Genomic DNA, 17,500 nt, shown 5'->3' with positions numbered 1-17,500 from the left:
TTCCTTCCTTGTTCCTCCCAGGCTCTCATCACTACTCAGTGGAAATGCACAGCCTGCTATGTTTCCTAGTCATGAAAAAATATTACAGCAAAAGGAGAGAGAGCGGTATTTGTTATGGCCATATGTTGCTGACAGACAGACAGACAGATAGACAGAGAGAGAGAGAGAGAGAGAGAGAGAGAGAGAGAGAGAGAGAGAGAGAGAGAGAGAGAGAGAGAGAGAGAGAGAGAGAGAGAGAGAGAGAGAGAGAGAGAGAGAGAGAGAGAGAATGTTTTTTTATTTTTGTATTTTGTATCTTGTTTCAATTAAGATTTTTCTTTTTAATCACTAAACTGACTGTGTGTGTGTGTGTGTGTGTGTGTGTGTGTGTGTGTGTGTGTGTGTGTGTGTGTGTGTGTGTGTTTTAGGGTACCGAGCTCACGAGACTTCCAACACTTCAATTTTCCACTCCGCCACACACACACACACACACACACACACACACACACAGTAGCAAGTTGGAGGTGTCCCCGAGGCACCACGGAGAGCCCTTCACTCCAGCAGGGGAGCGTGTTACCACTGCTGTGGGAATGAGGTGGCCGGGAAACACGCTGGCTACTGCATGGGGTTGTGTCACAATTGGTAGTGCTGGACAAATGCCAGTTAGCATTGCACTTTCAACTAATATAACCCTCTACGTGTTTTGGCTTTTAGTACTTCATAAAAAGTTTTCTTAGTCTCTATCATTCATTCTCTGCTTTCCCTCTGTCCCTCTTCTCTGTTTTTCTCCTTGTATCCTTTTCATCGCTCTCTCACTTTGCCATTCTCGTGCTTTTCTCTTTCCTCATGTGTTTCTTTTTTCCTCCTCCTCCTCCTCAAGTGGCTGTTCAAGAACCCGTCTTGACTCGGGAGCTGTGGTCTGCGCATGCGCAGTGTTCCCTAGTAACGCGTCCCTGGCAACGCAGTTTTGCCACCTCAATCTGACGATGGCTGTACACAACTAACGATAATCATGGCTGAATACAGTGATGCTTCTGTTGTCAAGGCTCTAACAATAAGTGATATTGATAAAATGAAAAATGCCCAGTTAAAACAAGCCTTGTCTGCTCTCATAAATGAGCCAAGAGATGAGGAGCCATCAAACAGAATCCTTCTGGAAGAGCTTCGAAGCCTCAGAGTAGCAGCAGCAGAGGTGGCATCACTGAATCAAGAGAAGTTCAGACTCTGATTGAGAAATTCAGAACTGCTTTTGACATGATCCATCAACAACAGCGATTCCTAGAGTCATTAGATGCTAAGGAAAGACAACGGAGTCTCATCATAACAGGCCCACCAGAGGATAGAGATGATCTTGGTGCAACTGACGATGAGAAAGTAATGAATGTGATGAACGCGGTAAGCCCTACCGAAGCAGTTGATTGAACCGGATGGATTGTGAGGCGACTGGCACAACAGAATGAAAGGAAAATGAGACCGATTCTCGTCACTGTTGGCGACCAAAATCAAAGAGACAGGATACTTCATGCAGCCAAAAATTTACAGAACGCTGGAGCACAGATATCGCGAGTGTACATTAAAAAGGACGTCCACCTTGCAATCAGGAGAGAAACTGCTCGTCTGCAGAAGAGGGAGCGAGAAGAGCGAGAGAAAGCTGAGAATGCCGGAGTAAATATCACTTACGATTGGAAGAACCGCGTGCTGCCAAGAGATGGCGTCATTATCGACAGCTTCACTCCTCGTTTTTTTTTTTTTGTGTGCAAGCAGAGAGGTGAAGCTTTGTTGGTGGAATATTGCTGGTCTCAAAGACAAGTTACAAGAGCCAAGTATACTGAAGTTTATTCTGGACTTTGACATCGTCTGGATTCTTGAAGCCACAAAATATTACAACGTACAAGTACCGGGATTTAGTGTGTGCCGAAATGTGTCAAGAAGTGGACGCAATAGAGGAGTGGTGATGCTTGGCCAGGATGCACTGATGCACAGTGTGAAGCAAGTTGACGTGGATGCTGAGGACCAGATATGCCACGGTGGTTTTGTGATGCATTCCAGAACTGAAGTTAGGAGGCGTATATATACCTCCAGATGCCTCCCCTTATTGTCATGATGCTCAGTGCGGAGTACTGACGCAGCACACTGTGGATGCCGGCACCACTGTCGTCATGGGCGATTTCAACGCAACTGTAAGGAGGCAGGACACAGGCAGGTAAACACACAAACATACATACATACATACACAGTTGCCACTTCAAAATAACATAACATTACTAAGAATATATTTGGCAACAATGTACAGTATTCATGCCATCGCCTTCCCCACTATTACTACTACTACTACTACAATAAGTGTTAGTACAAATATATGAACATACATGCATACACACTTATAGAGGAGGAGGAGGAGGAGGAGGAGGAGAGAGAGAGAGAGAGAGAGAGAGAGAGAGAGAGAGAGAGAGAGAGAGAGAGAGAGAGAGAGAGAGAGAGAGAGAGAGAGAGAGATGTTAGTAGCCCAATAATAATAATAATAATAATAATAATAATAATAATAATAATGGTAATATTTCATTAATATATATATATATATATATATATATATATATATATATATATATATATATATATATATATATATATATATATATATATATATATATATATATATATATATATATATATATATATATATATATATATATATATATATATATATATATCAATTTTTGCTACACCCTGTAAATAATATTAATCCTATTATTATTATTATTATTATTATTATTATTATTATTATTATTATTATTATTATTATTATTATTGATGTTATTATCATTACTTTTATGATGATGATGATTATCATTATTATTATTATTAGTAGTAGTAGTAGTGTTGCCACCACTGTGTTGTCATGTATGTGTGCACACTGTCTCTAGCCTCTGTGGCGACTATGTGTCGGTGGGCGTAGCTTGGTATCGGAAACGACGATTTTCTTTCTCGATAATCATCACTCACAACATCCTTGTGCAAGTGGGTTATCAAAGTTAGTCTGGCGTGTTGCAGTTTATTTAGAAAATATAAATTGTCTTACAGCTCAACAACAGTGCTCTTCTTTACTACTCAATCACACGACAAAGGTTATAAGCAAAGTTATTAAGACTCTTGGGTCTTGATCAGAGTCTAAGTCTTTGAGTAACTCAAGTCAGAGCGACACGGGTTGTGCGTCTGTACTATCTTGGTGACTGGCTGCTACTCTAAAAGTGACTTGAGGATTGTCCGAGAGGTGTCGAGGCATACGTCATAGATTTCCATAGCCAATAATATCAAGCAAAATGAATGACGTTTTAATCTCCACCCAATGGGAGGTAAGCCTTTAACAAGCTGAATGGGCATAAAACAAACCGGCTGTTTATAGTTAAGCTTGGCTGTTATCAATTCAACGTCCTGTTCACCTCTTGCACAATTCTTCTAATACTAGCGTTAGATTCTCTAACGCGTCTCTAATTTCCTTCTAATTCTACTCTTATATCTATTCTTTTCTTCATGCAAAGTAGTGCCTATTACAGGGCTCGGCAGCTACCGTTTGTCGTCCCGACAAAATTGTTATGCAATAAATTCTATTTACAGTATTTCATGCTTGCTGTTCTTTACATACATATTCTATTTACAATATTACATGCTTGCTGTTCTTTACATACCTATTACAGGGATACGGCTCGGAAATGTGTTTCATTTCGATGGATGAATTCTTGAGTTTCTTGTACATAAGTATCATTGATATTGTGCTCAATGTGACTATCAAGACAAATGGAAGTACATATATTATATACCACATAGTACCTGTGTGTGTTTTTGACACTTGCTTTACAAGTCTTTTCTTGTTAATCTTTCTGATTTTCAAAGGAGGAGCTCTGTCTGGGAATTTCATAGTAATGTCCTGTAAAACATTTTCTCTATTAAGTACAATAGTCTTTTTCCTATTTGCTACTGTTGTGAGTGTGGGGCTATGAAGTTCACATTGATCTGGTACACAATATAAGCCTTCTATTGATGCTATCTGAGGTTGAAATCCTGGGCATATGACTGATACAGTTGTCTTGTTTGGAAAATATAAGTAGTGAGATTCCTGGATAGTTTCATGACGTGTTATGCAATAAATTCTATTTACAGTATTTCATGCTTGCTGTTCTTTACATACATATTCTATTTACAATATTACATGCTTGCTGTTCTTTACATACCTATTACAGGGTTACGGCTCGGAAATGTGTTTCCGAGCCTTAACCCGTTTTCTTCCTTAAAATGACAATTACGTACAATGGATATATTTTTCACCAAGGATGCGGCACATGAGTGACTCAATGCTTCATTGAAAGTAAAATAAGTAGCTGAGCAAATGTACAGGTCTACGTTAGTTTTCTTACAGTGCAATAGATCATCATTTACTATAACACTTTCTTTCAAACCATTTATGGATAGGATGTAATTTGTTGGAGATGTTATATCAGTATCAACTGTTATAATGGAACTATTAAATTTCATTGGGAAAGGAATCAGATTATACATGTGATATTTCAATTCTGATGAAAATGGTATGTCAATGAGTACTCCAGTATCATTTATGAATGAATTAAGAATGGGATAATATAGAGCAATATTATTTGAATCAAAGAAAGGTTGAAAATTTCACTCATATTTTGCTTGTTGAGTTATGTTTAGAAGTTGTGATATTGAAAATAATGTGTATGTAACATGTCCAGCATTAGCCGTAACTAAGTCTTGAATTAACTGTTCCATTTCAGCATTTAGTTCATTTATCTTAATGTGCAACTGATCCAAGACCATGAAAATTTCCAGGGATTCCTTCAATTTAGAGTTCTCTGTGCATAAGGTTTCTATGCTATTAATCATCTCATCTATGGTAAGTTGTATATCTTCTGTTTCTTCTTGTAAGACATCGATTCTGGACACTGAGTTTTGTAGATTATTTATATTTGAGCGAAGTTCTGCATACAAACCAATATTTGTTACTCCAAGACCTACTAACGATCCGATCGCTATTGCGATACCTACTCCTCTTTTGCTTTTGCTATGTAGGAAGTTATTTTCTATTTTGGTGACCTTCGTCTGTATAGCATCTAATTTCTTCTCTAATCTCACATTGGATATCTCACTAATTATCAATGTGTCTTTTACCATCTGTAACCCATTATTGATATGTCTGACATTTTCTCTTACAACATTTATATTGTCAAATTTCAATAGTACTCTTACTGATTGGTTCACAATGATCATGTCGCCGATTTTCCTTACTAAAGCTCCGGGCCTCACAGGGTCCCAGGCTGTTGCTAGAACTACTATAGCTGAGAACATGCATGCCACTTGTTTCATCTTTACCTGTAAAAAGAATAACAATCTATGTTCAACTCATTTAATATTTCTTCAACATACTCATAAAATTCAGATTCTAATGAGAGTTCATTGGTGCAAATTAATGGCAAAACTTGTTTTCTATGACTTCTTAATTTCTTCCTGTAATCATGGCTTTCGTCGTCTGCTGCGTGGTGACTTGTTTCTGTCTGTGCACTATCAGTTCCTGTTTCTACATTGTTTGTGTCTGTTTCTGTCTTGTCTGTTACTATGCTATTTGTTTCATCACTATCTATGACTGCATAATCACCAAATTCATTCATGTTTGTCTGTTTGAGCTCATCTGCATGGCGTACACTGATATCACCAGTTTCCAAATTTCGTATTGTGAATTTATTTCCACTATCTGGTGCAATGACTTTATATGGACCCTTGAACTTGGACGAAAGTTTGTTGCTATGTCCTATTGGCGTGTGTAGTTTGACCATGACTATATTTCCTGGCTGTATTTTTATTTCTCGTGCCCTTTTATGTTGTTGTTTTGTTAAGTATTGTGAGTATTGATTCATGTGATTTCTGATACGTTGGTAAATTTCCTTGAATTTATTGATTCTAGTTAGTATGAAATCATCATAGTTATAGACATGACGCGGTGCTGACTCTAGAAGTGAGTACGGTAAATTCTTATCCTCTCCAAAAAGAATATAATGTGGCGTTTCACCTGTGGCTGAATTGATTTGTGTGTTCAAAGCACATGTGACGTGTGGGATCCATGTGTCCCATGTAATGCTGTGTGGATTTATCAATGTACGTAGACAAGTGATGACTTTTCTATTAAGTCTTTCCACAACTCCGTTACTTTCCGGTTTGTAGGCGTGTACATTTATTTTCTTTATGTTGAAAATGCGACATATTTCTGCTAGAATAGCGTTATTAAATTCAGGACCATTGTCAGTGATGATAGTTTTTGGGGTTGTGTATGGACATATTACTTTTTCAAATATAGTTGTAGCGTTTGTCTCTGCTTTCTTGTTCTGTATTGGCTGTAAAATGCAAAATCTGGAGAAGTAATCGATGATTACTAGTAAATATTTAAATCCATTTTCAGATAGGGGCAACTCCAAGGTATCAAGGTGAATTCTATCCCACGGTTTCTCAGGAATTGGGTAATTCAACATTGGTGCTGGTGTGCGTGTGTGTCCTTTTGTTTCTGCGCAAACGTTACAATTATCTATATGATTGTAGATTTGTTTTCTCATGTCTGTCCAATAGTATTTCAGTTGTGCTTGTCTATAAGCCTTTTCTTTTCCTGGGTGAGAACTTGTTGCACAATCATGAATGAAGTGCAAGACATTTGGTACCAACTCTTTGGGTATAACTAACTGTTTCACTTTTCCACGTGTGACTCCTTTGCATGTTATTTCGGTATTGCGGTATAGCAATCCATTATGTAATTGGAATTCCGATAGTTTATTATTTCTTTTGTAGTATCTGTGCTTCTCTGTCTGTATTACCTTCAAGGTGCTCTATTATTTGCTTCAAAGTGTCATCTTTTCTTTGTTCTGAGTATACAAGTTCATTGTCTAATGTGGTTAGTTCTTGGATACTAAATACTACACTATTTACTTCTCCGTGTGAGACTATGTTTCGTGATAGAGCATCGGCTGCTGTATTTTTCTTTCCTGGTATGTATTCAAAGTTTATTTCATAATTCTGCAGTGTCACAAACCAACGTGCTAAGCGTCGTCTTAAATTCTTGTGTTTAAACAGATTCTGAATTGCGGTGTGGTCTGTCCACACTCTAATCTTGTAACCCAATATGATATCTCTGAAGTGTTCTAGATTATCACTGCTAAAGTCTCGCGTTCTGTGATGCTATAATTCTTTTCTGCAGCTGTGCAAAGTCTGGAAGCATATGCAATTGGGTGTGGATTACCATTTCTTTCCTGCAATAGTATTCCTCCTAACCCTATGTCAGAGGCATCTGTACATAAGATGAACTCTTTTGTGTAATCTGGGAAAATCAATACTGGCGAACTTGTGAGCTTGTTTTTCAGTGTTTCAAATGCTTTGGTTTGGGGAAGGACCCCAAGAGAATGTAGTATTCTTTTTCAGGAGTGAACTCAATGGTTGTGCTATGTCAGCGTAATTCTTGATAAATTTTCTATAATATCCTGTTAGTCCTAAGAAACTTCTTACTTTTTCAACTGAGGTTGGTTGAGGAAATTGTTTTACGACGTCTACCTTTGACTGTACTGTCCTCAGACCTTGACTGTCTATTTGATGACCTAAGTAAGTTACTTTCTCTTGTAGAAAGCGACATTTTTCCAACTTGATCTTTAATCCTGCTGATACGAGTCTGGTGAAGACTTGGTTTAGTTTGTGGAAGTGTTCTTCTTCTGTTTGTGAAACTATTAAAATGTCATCAAGGAAAACACTAGCAGTCTTCCCAATCAAACCTTGTAGGACATTGTTCATTAATCTCATGTAAGTAAGTGGGCTGCTCGATAATCCGAATGGCATTCTACGAAATTGATAATGTCCTGTTGGTGTAGAAAATGCTGTCAATGGACGTGAAGCTTCATCGAGCTCTATTTGCCAAAATGCAGATTTTATGTCAATTGTGCTAAATAACTTATTTGAAGTGCCTAGACTTCGAAGAACATCAGAAATAACTGGAAGCGGAAGTCTGTCTGGAATTTTTTTCTTGTTGAGTTCCCTGTAATCAATCACTGGTCTCATGGTACCGTCCGGTTTGGGCACAAGTATTAGTGGAAAATTCCACTCACTAACACTAGGTTCTATGACATCTTGTGAAAACATATCTTCAATCAATTTATGAACAGTGGCAAGTTTAGAATGCGGTAGTCTATATGCGGGAACGTAAATAGGCTGTGTTCCTGGCTGGAGTTTGATTTTGTGCTGCAATAGAGTTGTTTTACCCAAGGCTTCTCCTGGCAAAGCAACTGCTGCTTTATGCAGGTGTAGTAAGTGTACTAGTTCTTTCTCAAGATCTGGACGACTAGTGGGAGCGAGGTGTTTCTTTATCTCTTTCTCACTCTGTGAGGATTCTTGTAGTGAAAACACTTGTGCTATTTGTTCATTTTTATCAGAGCTAAGGTCTTGATTATTGATTATTTCTATAGCTTTACTGACTTGGAAACGTCCTAACTCTGTTCCTTTCTTAATAGTTACGTCTGTGTGAAGCGTGTTGATGACAAATACTTCAGATTTACCCCTGTTTGTATGGTAAAGACCACTTTCTAAATTTATTCCACGAATACGTGACGACTCGCTTAAGGCAATCGCTGTCACATGGTCACTTATTCCTTTTAGACTAACCTTTACCTTGCAAATAGACTGAGCCTGCAACAGCGTGCACTCTGTTACAGAACCTGAAACAATTTTCAAGGCTTGGGTTGGTGCATGTTGTTTGTTCTTTTGGGTTATCAGTGGGGAATTTGTCTTTTCATGACGTTCCGTAGGAATGCAATTCTCGTCAAGTACTGGTGATGAATTGTTTAAGTACCGCTCTGCCACGTTATTATCTGAGGGAACTGTGTTTACTTCTGTCTTAGGTTGTTGACTAACTGGTGCCAGGACATCTTGGCTGCGGGTGTTAACGAATGGTAGAAACTTGTAAGATATTTTAACTCCTCCCTTCGCAGGGAAGATAGTTATGTCTTCATCTCGCATTGTGTCATATCCAATGAGTAAGTTTCCTGGGAACGCTTGCTGTTCTACCACAACAGCTGTTAATTCAAACATGTAATAGTTCCCAAAAGTTACAGTTATCTGTGTTTCTCCTAAAGGTGTGAGTTTGTTTCCGGTAACTCCATGAATGTTGAATGTGGTTGGCTCAATAATGACTAAACCAGGTTTCGCTTTTCTTAGAAAATCTAGACTGATTAAGTTTATACGTGCTCCTGTGTCTAGAAACATGTGACTGGGTTCATCAAACACTCGTCCGGCTATGAGCGGACCTCCGGAGTTGTCACTTATATAGATAACTTCCTTTACTTCCTGGCTTTTATCTAAGTTGGAGTACCATGGCTGTGCTTTGGATTCTTTTATTTCCTGGTTTTGATATGAAATGTGGCGAGTTGACCTTCTGTTGGCTACTGATGAAGTGACTAAGTTGTACTGTTTTTCTCTTTTTGGCCATTGCGAAAATCCTGACTTCTAGCACGACAGTCTGCTGTCCTGTGCCCAATTCTGTGATGATAAGTACACCAAGGAGGATTTCTACATACTGATTCTTTGTGACCTTTATACTGACAGTTGGAACAGGTGATATTAGCGTAGCAGTCCCTTGCAGAGTGTCCAAATTTGTGGCAATTGTAACATTCAATTGTTTGTCTTTGTCTAGAAGGACTCCTACCATTATAGGGTGTTGACATTCTGGTTCTAGATTGTGATCGTCCTTGCCTTTGTGTGATTGGTGTGCGTGAGTCTGAGCTAGCAGCTAACACATATGTACTGCAAGTAGGATCTATTTCTGCATAGCCTTTGAGTAGGCAATCTACCTCACCTAACTGTATGTTTGGTTTGATGTCTTTATAGAGTCTTTCCTGTACTACACCCTTGCTTGATTTGACAATTTGTGCTAGCATCATAACGAGAGCCATGTTTTTCAAGGAAATTTGTTTGGGTTCATTTTTCACAGACCAATCTGAGTTTTCAAAGATTGCTTCGATGTCTCTTGCTTGTGTATCCAACCTTGAAATGAATGTTGTTTGTGTCTCGTTTTGTTCTGGAGCTATTTTCAGAAACTTGACCATGGCGCGTATTGGATCTCTATCGCTTTTTGTTGTGAAGTGCTTTTTAAAAGCTTTGATGTACTCATCAAATGTTTTGATGTTGTCTAAATGTGAATATACTATGACGTGACGAGCTGTGCCCTTAACAGCGTCAATGTGTTCTTTGAAACATTCTATTTTCAAGTTATCCTCAACAATACCTTTGTTTTTGATCAAAGTTTCTATTCTTTTGACATACTGATTTAAATCAATAGTATCAGGTTCTCCACTGAATTTTGGGATATCAGCAACAGTGGTGATGATTGAATGTTTTACTACGTTAGCGTTTGTCATGGTGGAGTTTCTACTTTCACGTAAAGCTCGTAAACTGCGAGTAAAGATAGGACTAATTCGACTTGAAACTTGACTAGGTAGTGGCATACATGTGTACAATTTACATACCTTGTCCTATGATGATGGGTAGTGTGTGTGATAATGTTGGGAGACGCTCTACAATAAGGCAGTTATACTCAATGTTTCTTCGTGCTCAGTCATTCCTCAGGCATACACAAACTGTTGGTCCACTGGGTATTAGATAAAGTATTACATGAATATAATTACATTAATGATTGACAGGTTGAATACTGTTACCAAAGTATAGACAAGTGAGTAGCGATGTCCTCTTGAGCCGCGGCTGCTAGTGGCGGCGTGCTGTGGCTGATGGCTGTGTGCAGCGGCTGCTGGTGGCGGCGTGCTGTGGCTGATGGCTGTGTGCGGCGGCTGCTGGGGCGGCGCTGATCCTGCTCTCGTCTCTGGCTGCGGTTTCCTCTTCTAAGTCTCTTCTTAGTATTTAGATATTGGTCTCGTTGTTTGGTGGTATTAATTGAGAGTTACTCTTGAGTTTGATCGTGTGAGTAGTGGCTCGGGAGTGTGATGAGGTGTGGCGCGGTGCTGCGCGGTGCGGGACTTGTGCACACTTGTGGGGTTGACCTTGACTCACTGTGTTGGCTGGGGAAGCGTTATTGCTGTTGTTTCCGTTGCTGCTGTTTGTTTTTAATGTTTGTAAACTCTTCTTACTCTTCGGAGGTTGTTTAGGCTTCAGAATCCCAATAAGCTGAACACCACTGTGTTGCCACCACTGTGTTGTCATGTATGTGTGCACACTGTCTCTAGCCTCTGTGGCGACTATGTGTCGGTGGGCGTAGCTTGGTATCGGAAACGACGATTTTCTTTCTCGATAATCATCACTCACAACATCCTTGTGCAAGTGGGTTATCAAAGTTAGTCTGGCGTGTTGCAGTTTATTTAGAAAATATAAATTGTCTTACAGCTCAACAACAGTGCTCTTCTTTACTACTCAATCACACGACAAAGGTTATAAGCAAAGTTATTAAGACTCTTGCGTCTTGATCAGAGTCTAAGTCTTTGAGTAACTCAAGTCAGAGCGACACGGGTTGTGCGTCTGTACTATCTTGGTGACTGGCTGCTACTCTAAAAGTGACTTGAGGATTGTCCGAGAGGTGTCGAGGCATACGTCATAGATTTCCATAGCCAATAATATCAAGCAAAATGAATGACGTTTTAATCTCCACCCAATGGGAGGTAAGCCTTTAACAAGCTGAATGGGCATAAAACAAACCGGCTGTTTATAGTTAAGCTTGGCTGTTATCAATTCAACGTCCTGTTCACCTCTTGCACAATTCTTCTAATACTAGCGTTAGATTCTCTAACGCGTCTCTAATTTCCTTCTAATTCTACTCTTATATCTATTCTTTTCTTCATGCAAAGTAGTGCCTATTACAGTAGTAGTAGTAGTAGTAGTAGTAGTAGTAGTAGTAGTAGTAGTAGTAGTAGCAGTAGCAGCAGTAGTAGTAGTAGTAGTGGTAGTAGTAGTAGTAGTAGTAGCAGTAGTAGTAGTAGTAGTAGTAGTATCATAATTATTGTCATTATTATTACTTTTATGAGTAATAGAAGTAGTAGTAAACAAACTTACACACACACACACACACACACACACACACACACACACACGAGCATGGAGAAGATCAGGTCACACAGGCTCAGGTCAGGTCTCTCACCACTGACTGTTTCATAAAGCCACAGTGATGGTTTGCAAGGTTCTCAAAAGTGTTTCTCCTGTCACTAATGCAGAAATGTTGTTAATCTGTCACTACAACCTTAAAAAAAAATTAAAAACCCTTACAACTTCAACTAGAACCTTTTAAAAGAGTGTTTCTCCTGTCAATAATGCAGAAATGTTGTTAATCTGTCACTACAACCTTAAAAAAATAAAAATAAAAAAAAAAACTTTACTAGAGTCTTTTAAAAATGTTTTTCCTGTCAGTAATGCAGATGTTGTTAATCTGTCACCTCAACCCTGAAAACACCCTTAAAAACCTTACATCTTCGACTAGAGCTTTTTTAAAAGAGTGTTTCTCCTGTCAGTAATGCAGAAATATTGTTAATCTGTTACTGGAACCTTAAAAACATCCTTAAAAACCTGCATCATTTCAACTAGAGCCTTTTAAAAGAGTGTTTCTCCTGTTGTTAATCTATCACTAGAGCCTTAAAAACACCCTTAAAAACCCTTACAACTTCAACTAGAGCCTTTTAAAAGAGCATTCCTCCTATTTCTCCTTCAAGTTCACCTACAGTCCCTCCTCCCCCTATCTCTCTCTCTCTCTCTCTCTCTCTCTCTCTCTCTCTCTCTCTCTCTCTCTCTCTCTCTCTCTCTCTCTCTCTCTCTCTCTCTCTCTCTCTCTCTCTCTCTCTCTCTCTCTCTCTCTCTCTCTCTCCACACACAGTCCACAGCGACATGCTGGATTGGTTGACAAGCCTGCAGTAGCTGTCAACCAGGTCTGCCAAGCTCTCTGCTCCGCCAATGGAGGGGCAGGTGATGGTGATGGTGAGGGCTTCTGTAGTACCTGCTACCTGCAACATAAGCCTGGGGTAGTGGTGGTGGTGGTGGTGGTGGTGGCGGTGATTAGAGGAGAAGAAAGAGGAAGGATTTGATGAGGACGGTAATTGTAGTAGTAGTAGCAGCAATAGTAATAGTAGTGAGAGACCCCACCCACACCTCTCTCGCTTCTTCTCATCTCTCTCTCCCTCCCGGTCCTTTTCCCATTTAAATCCGTCACCTACCCACTTCCCCCCCCCCCTCTCTCTCTCTCTCTCTCTCTCTCTCTCTCTCTCTCTCTCTCTCTCTCTCTCTCTCTCTCTCTCTCTCTCTCTCTCTCTCTCTCTCTCTCTCTCTCTCTTTCACCGTCACTCACTATCGTCATCACTCTCACCTTAAACTGCACCAGAGCCTTCCTGTGTTGCTCGCAGCTGCTCTGTAAGGTCTCCACGCTCTAAATCTGCTCAAAGTTTGCCATGTGTTGTGCTTGGAATAGTAGTAGTAGTAGTAGTAGTAGTAGTAGGGTTAGTAGTAGTAGTAGTAGTAGTAGTAGTAGTAGCAGTAGTAGTAGTAGTAGTAGTAGTAGTAGTAGTAGTAGTAGTGACAGTAGTAGTAGTAGTAGTGGTACTTACGGCAGAGGCAGAATCTGTCCAGTAGGAAATACCAACACTTGGGCCGACAAGCAGAGTGACAGGAATAGACCAACCACACTGAAAATAGTAGTAGTAGTAGTAGTAGTAGTAGTAGTAAGTATCGACAGTACTACAAGACTCACATACAAACACTTCAGTAACACTTAACACTTACGCCGAGTGCACAGCGGAAGTTTTCGATGTCAAACTTTCCAACTTTTCCCAAAATCTCGAGGCACTTGAAGTGAGATTCGTAATCGAAGAACGCCGAGAATTTCTTAAAGTTTCCCTGCAAAGCCTTACATAACGTTTTCTGTTTGATGGTGTTGATGACGTAGGCCGGTAGGAATTCATGTAGACCGACTTCCTTCTCCGGCTGCTCAAGATTTGACTTCTTGTCCATCGCGCATCCGTTCATCCGCTGCGGAGAAAACGGGGGTGTTAGTTTTGCCGTCGCAGGGGGTACCGCTCAGATTTCAAGGGGGACCTAAATCGTGTTGTTTTCCGCAGTTTTACCTCAAAGACTCGCTTGATTTCGATGCAAGTGAGCTGGATGGCTGTGTCGAAATCCATGCCTTCTGCCGCCTTGCTTTCATCCTCCAGGTAGTCACTTTTAACCTGGAAATAGTCATAATAGTAGTAGTAATAGGGATAGTATAGATCACTCTCCCTGAAAATTAAAGACGAGGTTTGCTTTGGCAGTACAGGGGTCTTAACCCTTTACTGTCGAAGAGGACAAATATGTCCTCCTTGGAATACATGGTTTTAACTCTGCGGATGTCAAGTATCAGAGTTCGCTCGCCGGTCAGGACATACAAGTCCCGTTTCAGCTTTCGATCGGCACCTTTGTTTACACTGGAATGGTTGTCGCTTCTCGGATGAACCAGGACACTGAGAGCAGGTGGATGCGTGCCGGAGGTTGCGCAAAGCAGCCACTTTCACTGCATCCTGAATGTATCCCCAGGTAAAGCACAATTATGACAAAATTTGCTGTGATAAACGCACACCTAAAGATCATATTTACATCCCAAAAATCCTCATATCAGCCTTTGCCAAACATCTGTAGTGCTTGTTTAAAGGTGACATTTCTGTCCAATCAGGCAAATGAATATTATTATATAAATGAGTAATATTTTCGTCTTTGTTATACTACCGATATATTTTTGCAGTGATATGCAAATAGTTTTGTTATATATTAAACTTGGTTTGATTTACACTATAACACCATAGATGTGTAATGAATTAAAAACAATGAGTGACAAGTAAATATTCTTGCAGGACCCTCTCGTTGCTGCAGTACTACTGCATTCTGCGGACAAAATAAAAGTTCCAACACCACCGAAAGGCTGGTGGAAACATTGTTAGCTGCCAGTGATGCCGAAGTTAGCGGGGATGAGTGTTATGAAGTGGGTGAAGGAAATAAAATCAAATCTGCATTTTGTTGACAACACGACACTAGACAAAACTGACAAAATATGCAAGGTGAGACCTCTAGTTAACCACCTACAGGAGAAGTTTCCACAAATCCCCACGACAGAAAACCTGTGTGTAGATGAGCAAATGGTCCCTTCCAAGGTCAGTCATGTATAACAGCATTGTGAAGAGAATAAGGAAGTGAAAGGACGATATGAAGAGAGAGGTAAACATTCAAGAAATAAAAAAAACTCATAAATGGGGTTATAAGATATTTGTGTTGGCAGACAGCATGGGTGTGGTGTGTGATTTTATGCCTTATACTAGAAAAATTCAAGCTGTTGGCAAGCCTGATGTTCCAGATCTCAAACCAATCTCGAATGCAGTACTGCATCTTGCTGAAAGTATACCGAGCATGAATAATCACAGACTGTACTTTGACAGTTGGTTCACATCTGTGCCCCTCCTTGAACATCCAGCCTCGAGGGGAATATGGTGTTCTGGCACAGTGCAGGCAAGGAGGCTAGAAGGTTTGACGTTCAAGTCAGAGACAACTTGCAGCTCAAGGTACAGGTTGTCATGATGAATGGGAAACGAAAACTGGGGACACTAAAATTTCAGGTGTCAAGTGGATGGATACCAAGTCAGTGTGTCTTGTATCATCATTTACAACATCATGGCCAACAGAGAAATGTTCCAGGCACGACAAAAACACTAAAGGCAGAGTTGAAACCCCCACGCCCAATATTGTAGCAGATTGTAACAAACATATGGCAGGTGTTGATTTGTGTGACCAATTGCTTGCTTACAACCTTCAAAGCAAGGAAATACTATCAGAGGCTTGTATTTCACTTACTTGACATGACTGTGGTAAACTGTTGGTTACAGTACAGACGATCAGCAACTGCTGTGGGAGTGAGTCCCTTCTCGTAAGCAGAATAGTCTCTGTGAGTTCAGGCTAAGACTATCAAGGTCCCTGATGTGTGGTGGAAAGATGTGACAAGTAAAAGAGGAAGACCTTCAAATGCTGTGGACAGTGCCTTTGCTCAGAAGAGGAAAACTGGGAGAGCCACCAAGAAAATTCCAGAAAAAAGACACACGGCAAGACAATGTTGGGCATTTCCTTGCTTTCAGTGCAAATAGGGGCACATGCAAGTTGCCAGGCTGTAAGGGAAAAGTACAAATGTATTGTATGACATGCAAAGTTCACCTGTGCTGTGATGCAAGAAGGAACTGCTTCTATGATTTCCATGCAACATGAGGCGGCACACAAAGATTGCGCAAAATAAAAAAAAAAAAAAAAGGAACAATTCTTCGAAGTCAATTTATGGGTTTTTTTTTTTTTCATTAATCAGAGATGAGATATTATCACATGAATGCTCAGTATAAACATGAGAAGTCATTCACATTTTTTTTTCTTTCATATAAGGTTTAAAAGTTTAAGAAATCCTGAACTCATTGGTAATACTACTGAGACCATGAATTTGTCATACGCCTAAATGAAGATTTATGTCCCTTTATGGATTTTATTTGTAATTAACCAATACAAATGAATAAAACGCACCTGTATGTTTATTTTTGCCTTAAGAGAAGGATAATGAAATGAAAGATTTTTTTCTTACAGCTGGAAAATATTTCAGGCAGTAAAGGGTTAAAACTACTATTACCATTATTACTATTATTATTACTGTCACTACTACTGCTACCATCATAGTACAGTATTGAGTCACAAGTACTAATAGTGTAAAAAGCATTGATAAGGATTTAAACAGCGTTGTGAAGAGAATAAAGAAGTGAAAGGAGGATATGAAGAGAGGTAAACATCATACGTCTGGCAGCGTACCTCAGTGATGGGTAGGGTGGCCACCACTCTCTCTCTCTCTCTCTCTCTCTCTCTCTCTCTCTCTCTCTCTCTCTCTCTCTCTCTCTCTACAAGCTTATTACTAAAGGGATGACTGGTGCAAATAGTTACCAAGGCTTCAATATGCGAATGTAAGAAATAATATGATTTAGTAGATAATGAATGAGTGAAAGAGTTTGCTACTGACTCACAGGTGGAAAAGGAAATTATTAAAGCCAAAGATGAGCTACAGAAAATACTGAGAAATAAAGAATTAGAGAAAAAAAAAAACAATTAGAGGAAGAAATGAACATGATAGTGATGCTGAATGCAATAAAATGAGAAAATACTTGGAAAAAATTAAGAATTAGGAAAAATTAATATGATAGTGAAGATGAATGCACTAAAATGAGAAAAATACAAGGAAAAAATGAAGAATTAGAGAAAAAAAAATTAGAGGAGAAATAAATATGATAGTGATGTTGATTGCAATAAAATGAGAAAAAATACTAGGAAAAAATTAAGAATTAGAGGAAAAAACAAACAAGATATCACTAGTATTGAATGAAAAAAAAATATATGCTGAGAAAAAATTAAGAATCAGAGAAAGAAACAATTAGAGGAAGAAACTAATATGATAGTG

General features: G+C 39.3%; 2 long non-coding RNA genes across 2 annotated transcripts in view; one reads left to right on the top strand and one right to left on the bottom strand.

Moving 5' to 3' along the window:
* LOC135110026 (uncharacterized) overlaps nucleotides 1-17,500 on the top strand; it is a 46,941-nt gene that overhangs the window by 11,348 nt on the left and 18,093 nt on the right. The window lies entirely within an intron of this gene.
* Nucleotides 1,800-11,946, bottom strand: LOC135109539 (uncharacterized). Its single transcript, XR_010272733.1, has 2 exons — nucleotides 10,539-11,946; nucleotides 1,800-2,157 (listed from the first exon to the last, which is right to left on the bottom strand). It is a non-coding gene; the product is annotated as an uncharacterized LOC135109539 (long non-coding RNA).

Source organism: Scylla paramamosain, chromosome 19 (assembly GCF_035594125.1).
Source record: "Scylla paramamosain isolate STU-SP2022 chromosome 19, ASM3559412v1, whole genome shotgun sequence".
In the NCBI taxonomy this organism is placed as follows: Eukaryota; Metazoa; Arthropoda; class Malacostraca; order Decapoda; family Portunidae; genus Scylla; species Scylla paramamosain.
The sequence above is the reverse complement of the archived record's forward strand: the minus strand, read 5'-3'. Positions and strand labels throughout refer to the sequence as shown.